Genomic DNA, 6,845 nt, shown 5'->3' with positions numbered 1-6,845 from the left:
GATATTAAAGGCGTGGACGAATTCTATGGGGAAACCCATGAGAAGTCGTCCTAAGGCCTTTAAGAAAGGAGCCCATGGGTTGCTTAGGGCTTAAGCATCCAAATTAGGGTTTCCTTGTTAGATAACCCTAATAGCCTCACTATTTAAAGGACCCTTAAGCCCCAAAAACGTGGTGAACTTGTTGTCTAGGGTTTCCACACGTTTTGGGCAACCTCCTTCTCTTCTCTTCTTCATCATCTTGCTCTTGGTGTTTGTGAACCATTAGAGGAGTGACATTTGTGACTCTAAGCTTTCTAAAGTCAATACAAGAAGGATTTGAGATTGGTATTGCTACATAACAATCAAGGTATGATCTAAACCCTAATTTATAAGTTATATTGATTATCATATGCTAGATCTAGGGTTTATAGTCTTGGATAACTTGCATGTACAATAGAGAAACCTAGATCCAAGCATTAGGGTTTGTATGAGCACATATGATGTTCTTATGGCCAAAACCCATCAGTGGTATCAGAGCCAGGTTGGATTCTATTGTATTGATGCCTTGTATGTTTGTTCAAGTTGCAAAATTCGATTTTGGTGAGTCTTCCTGATGAACTCGGCGAGTCCCATTGTGGACTCGGCGAGTAGGCCCCTACTCGACGAGTCCATAGGGGTACTCGACGAGTTCGAGCGTCAGAAAGAGGGGATTTCGGGATTTCTTGCTGTTTTTCTCATGGATACTTACCTTATCTGTTTTAGGTGATTAAAATCCGATTTTAATCAATTTTATGAGTATATCCTTGACTAAACATAAGATAATTACCAATTGATTAGATAATAACTTCCTTATATGATTATAGTTGATTATTTGTATTAATTGGGTAACTTATTTTGCAAGAAATTGAAATTAGGTCAAATATAGATAATGATAAAATTAATTGTTTAATTTATATTATTTGTTATTTGATCCTTGTGTTATGAAAAGTTCCAATTTTCCCCTTTAGGTTTTATAGTTTAAATTTGAACTCAAAAGTTTTGTTTTGAAATTTAAATAGTTGACACCCTAATGTTTTGAAAAGGTTTCAAAACTTGCCCTCAAGTTTTGGAATTTAAATGTTGATTAAAAGTTTAATTTTGATGTATACTTCAATTCTAAACCCTAATGTTTTGAAATGTTTCAACACTTGCCCTCAAGTTTTGGAATTTAAAAGTTGATTAAAAGTTTAATTTAGGAATGTTAAATTCTAAAACCCTAGTGATGTTTTGAAAAGTTCATATCACACCCTTATGGTTTTATTAATTAATTAAGGTGTATAATTAAAAGATTTTTAATAAATCCATAAAAGTTTTGGTTTACAATTTAATTGAATTAAAAGTATAATTATTAAATTTGACCACCTAGTATTTTAAAAGTGTAAAATACATCCTATACTATATATAACATTAAAAGTCTAACATTATATATATGTATGAGTAAAAGTCAGTCTTACCGTTAGTAGGCCTCATTCACGAAGCTAGTATATAAGGGGTGTTTTAGGAAATTTCCTATAAAATGGCGATTGAATGGGTATCCACTCTTACCCACCGCACTATTGACTAGTGGAGGGTCGTTATCCGAACGGGTAGGATAGGACAGAACTTTCCATTATAAGTATAATGAAGTACAAAAGTAACTAAATGTTTTACAAATTCCCAATCTTAGTTACTTTAGGCAAAAGTGAATTGATGCAATTCCATGAAATTACACTTTGTGCCCTTGCGAAGACGTTAGTGGAGCGTGTGTGGTTTACCGGCACACTAAATGGTTCTAAGCAAAGGTAGCAAAGGGTGACTCAATGTTTGTCATAGTTCGGTGGAGCGTGTGTGGTTTACCGGCACATCGAATAGGTGATTGTAACATGTGGGGCACCATGTAAGTTTGCATGGTTATTCACACCCGCTTTGTGATCCTCGGCATCCCAATCACAAACTAGAGGGGCATATCGAGATTTAAACATGCCATTGAAATGTTCAATGAATCTCATAGGATATAGGAGTTTTCATAGATTTAAAACTTAAATTTCTTTTTCGTTTTTCATGGTGGAAATTAGTGAATCGTCATTCACTTACCTTCAAATATTCTGCAACTAGATTACGACATCCCTTTTCTAGGTTGTAGCGTATTCTGTTGGTCCTAGCCTTAATATCTCATTTGGGTGATTTATTAAGGACTCAATCTATCAACTAACTTGAATTTAATTTTCTCCCGTTTTGTAGATGTCAATGTACGACAACTATGGTCTTCCCAAATCCCGTGGAACAAGCATTCCACATGAAGATGATATTCCACGATTCGATCGAGGAACAAGAAATCATGCTTCACTTCCTCCACCTCCTCCAATTATTCTCCCTAACCCACAAGATCGAAGAATTGAAAGGTTCAATGTCACTAAAGCCCTATTGGAAATGAAACATGAAGATGGTAAACCCGTGTGTGCCCACGTTCTAGAAATCAAATCACACATCGATGGGTTGATAATGTTGGGTACGTCATTCCCTGATAAGTTGGCTGTGAACTGGGTTCTGCAGTCACTTCCTGAGTCATATAATGAGTTCAAAAGCAAGTACTATATGATGGATCATGATGATAACCTCATTGACCTAACTTACATGCTCATTGCTGCTGAATCAGAATTGATTTGGCAAAGCAATGGAGCGTATTTGTTGGAAAATTCAACCAACTATGCTTCCGAGGACGTTCTAGGAGAACCGACCTGCGTTTGCTGCCAAGTGAAAGGGCATTGGATACAAGTCTACCCTAAGAGCCTGAAGAGTCCAGAAGATGGGAGAGTCAAAGAGTATGGCTGTATTTCAGGTATAATCCACTGTCTAACTTCATTAAGTTCCTATTCGTTGCTTCTTAATACATAATGTGATAAGATTACATTTGAATGTTTTGTAGGATCAGTGAAAAGAGAGGACGCTTTATGGAAAAGCAAGATGAGTCTAATCACAAAGAAATGGATCTCGATCGCATGGATTTGAAGATTAGATTTTGAGCTTAGAAAGTTATGATAGAGTTGTTAGGAATTTTCCTTATGACTACATAGTTTTCAATTGATTTTTCATTGTAAGGACAAATGTTTTCCGTTGCTTTTAAGAAATAAAATAAATTTTTTGATTTGACTTATTTATCTATTTATTTATTTCCTTGCAATGAAATCTTTATGAAAAGTTGATGTTCGCATATTTCTACAACGAATGGATAAGATTCTTAATTATGTTAATAGTGGAAATGTCAAAAATTTACCAAATAGGGAGAGTTTCTCATCGCCCAAGTTTCAATTGGACAAAAACTTGGAATCATGCAACTTGGTTGCACGATGAATGAGAAATTTCATATTTGGAAATTAGACTAATTCGTTGACAAAGTGTCAAGTGAAGGACTAGAAGATCGAGTACACAAAGTTGTGTGTTGATCAAGTCCACCACAAGGTTAACAAAGATATTCGTCATGATTTACTAAAGGATTAGTAAATATGATTATACTTATAAGATTAAGCATAATTCTGAATTGATTGAAAAAGTTTAAATCAATACCAGAACGAATAAAAGAATCTAGTAGGCAGAAAGATAAAAGTTTCTCTATTCTAAGAAGAAGGGAGAATACCTTTTATGCTTTATGATATGTCTTAATGATTAAGAACCATATTTCAATTGATCCTCTAAATAAGTCTTAGTACAAGTGTATGTATAAGAAGAGGAATCAAGAATTGAAGAAATGGTTAAATCAAGAGGTCAATCATATTTCATTCCAAAACAAGTCTTAGAGTTAAGATTGTAATATTGAGTGACAAGTCTTAAGAAGGTTTATAACATTCATCAAATGTAGAATTTGGAAAATGGTTTTCTTATTCTTTCACATTTATAATTGGTAAGTTGTGATGTCTTGGATTAGACAAAGATCAACGAGGACCAATTTTATGAAATGTTTTGTCTTGATAAAAGCTACACTAACTCTTGAATATTTGTTTGTCAAGAAATGTTTATTGACAAAAGAATCTTATATTTCAAGGAGTCATTGGGAGTCTTAATGGTCTTGAAAGGTTTCAAGAACAAATCAATAATAAACCTTATCGATCATCACTAGCACACGAGTAGAGGTTTACAACCTATCGTGTTGACATTACTTTGTTTCTGTGCCATTCCAATTGAGTTAATTATGCATGTGAGCCCTATGAGTTCTCATTTGAATTCATAAAAGGCAAGGACCTTGATCAATTGAAAGTACATTGATAGGAAAGGGTGAGCTGCTTAACTACTTGGAAGACATGCTGGGCAGCCGTGTTACCATAAGGCAAGAAATCAAGATTGAGAAGGTTCGGTCCATATGAGTTTGGATTTGTCGCAAACTTTGGTTTTGACAAATTCACATGGATAGGAACACATACACCATTAAAATCTAAGTGTCATAAGATTCCCTCCTTCATGAAAGTGACTGTGAGGAAATGCTTTCACTAAGAGAGATTTTAAGAAGATAGTGATTGTGAAATTAAATTCTCGAATTCGATTATGGTTACGGTATCCCTTTCCATGATTCGAATTGAGAGATTTGGCAATTAGTCTGAATTGTTTTAGACAGACATATGAGCTATCTATGGCAAAGGTGCATAAGTTCAAGAAGCCTTGATAAAAGATTATCAAAGCATTGGGTATTAGAAATATGAACTTAAAGAAATTCAATAGGCATGTTTTTCTGAAAGTTAAGCTGTTTTCTGAATACATGTCAAAGCTAGTGGGAGCATAAGTGTTATGTTTATAATAATCATATTGATAGTGGGAGCATAAATGTTATGATTGTATGATTATTAAGGCAAGTATTGCAAGTTAGCAATATTAATTATAGAAAACAAGAGTCATACTTTGCAAAGTTGTAAGGGTTGAATAGTTGTTTTGCTATAATTAAGGGAGAGAATATTATGCTTCATTTCAAATCTAAAGGCTTAGGTTGTGGAATGATAATAAATTTAGTCAAGGATACATAGTGCGTTCTTAAATTTCGATTATGATTATGGCATTCCTCTTCATAATTCGAATTGTGAGAACGTAGCACGAAAAATATTATGGCAGAAGATTGATAAAGTATCAAATCTTTATGTAAGACATTATGCATCGTGTCCCATACGCTTCGGATTTAGGATCGATTACAAATGCTATAATATTTGACCATTCTAAAATTTTCCAAATGTCTTGAGCATTTAGAGGGAAAAAGGACAAGAATCGGTTTTGACTAAGATAATTAAACAACTATCAAAGGACAATCCAAAGTTCGTCGAGGATTGGTCGCTTGTGAGTAGTTGGAAGTATAGTATTGGATGGACCATATTGACATTATTATGAATTGAAAAGGTTCTATTAAGAATGAGTTGTCATATGGAAAATATGGAAGCGTTTCCACATTGGGAGTTGGATATTGAAAGTATGTGTCTAGATTAGGAATTTTATGCAAAATGATGTTCAAAGGAATGTACTTTGAGTGAGATACATCACATCTATGGAATTGTCTTGTAACAATCTCTGATAGAGGACTTTGTAATTTAATTGGCAATAGTCATTGTGACTTTAGTTCAGTTACATTACGAAAGGATCATTGCATAAAATGTTAGAATCTAATATGTTCTATAAGTGGCAAGAATTTGATATTCTTTCACTTGTGAAAAGAATTGGGAGTTGTGAAATGAGTATGATTGGAAATGTGTTCATTTGATCTATTTCACAAAGTAAGAACCGTAGGTAAGCATTGTGTACATGCTAAGAGCATGGGACAAGTGTAGTAATAATTCAAGTAAGAAGTTGATTACCCGAAACAACAAATAATGAGTAATCAATATGGTGATAAATAAAAGGTGTTTTATTTATACTCAAAGGTTTGAGGCCATATGGGATTAGTATTATTCTTGTGTTTTACTTTGCATGTTTTGACTTCCTGAATAATTTAATTGGTTTAAGAACAATCAAATTATTCGAACGGGCCACAGTCGTTCATATGTTGGAAGTAGATATGAATGAAGACTGTCGTGAATTGGTGTGTGGATTGTCTAAAGAGCATTAGACATAAGCAAATGTTTGCTGCAACGTTCATGAGTGCTTATGAATATGATTTGAGCATTGGATTAAACCCACGCTCACTTGGATCACTTCATGGATTTTATCACGAGTGATTGGTGAGACGATAATATCTTATATTCTTGAAACCGAGATGTGTGAGTTGTATCTTGCGAGTCGGTTGCACATTGATAATATGTAAACGCAACAGTAACTTGGTGCTATAAAATATATTGTTGTGTGTGATTCGGTGAGTGAGTGCAAGCGAGCATTGAGTTAAAGTTTATCCGTTCCTTTTATCCAAGTAGGGTAAAAGCGATATCTGTGGGCCCCTCGATGATTTAGTGATGGCACCTAAGTGCTTGGCCAAGTCGGGACTACTTTGATGTGTTCAAATTGTAGTCTGTTGTCAGTTGTCATAAATCTGAATTCGGGAAACAGCACATAGACAGAGAGAATGATTTAGATCCATGTCTCAGTCTATACGATATCTAGAATGGAGGAAAATATGATCCCTTATCTAAAGGACACGCGTATCTGATAAGATCAGAGTTGACAGCGGCTTTAGAAAGCTACGATTGCAGATCAGGATCTGAAGTCATACACGGAATATTTATTAGACTTATCCAAGTGGGAGACTGTTGGATTAGTGTCTAAGTCCATAACTATTTTGGTATGTACTTGACCCGATGGTGCATGGTCCTTTTGGGTTGCCTTCACCAAAGCAACTTGATAGGATGAATTATGGAGAGAGAGGATTAAATACGATTTATTAATAT

The sequence above is a fragment of the Lactuca serriola genome, chromosome 1 (assembly GCF_051521515.1).
Source record: "Lactuca serriola cultivar US96UC23 chromosome 1, Lser_US96UC23_V15, whole genome shotgun sequence".
Lineage (NCBI taxonomy): Eukaryota > Viridiplantae > Streptophyta > Magnoliopsida > Asterales > Asteraceae > Lactuca > Lactuca serriola.
Note: the sequence above shows the minus strand (reverse complement) of the source record.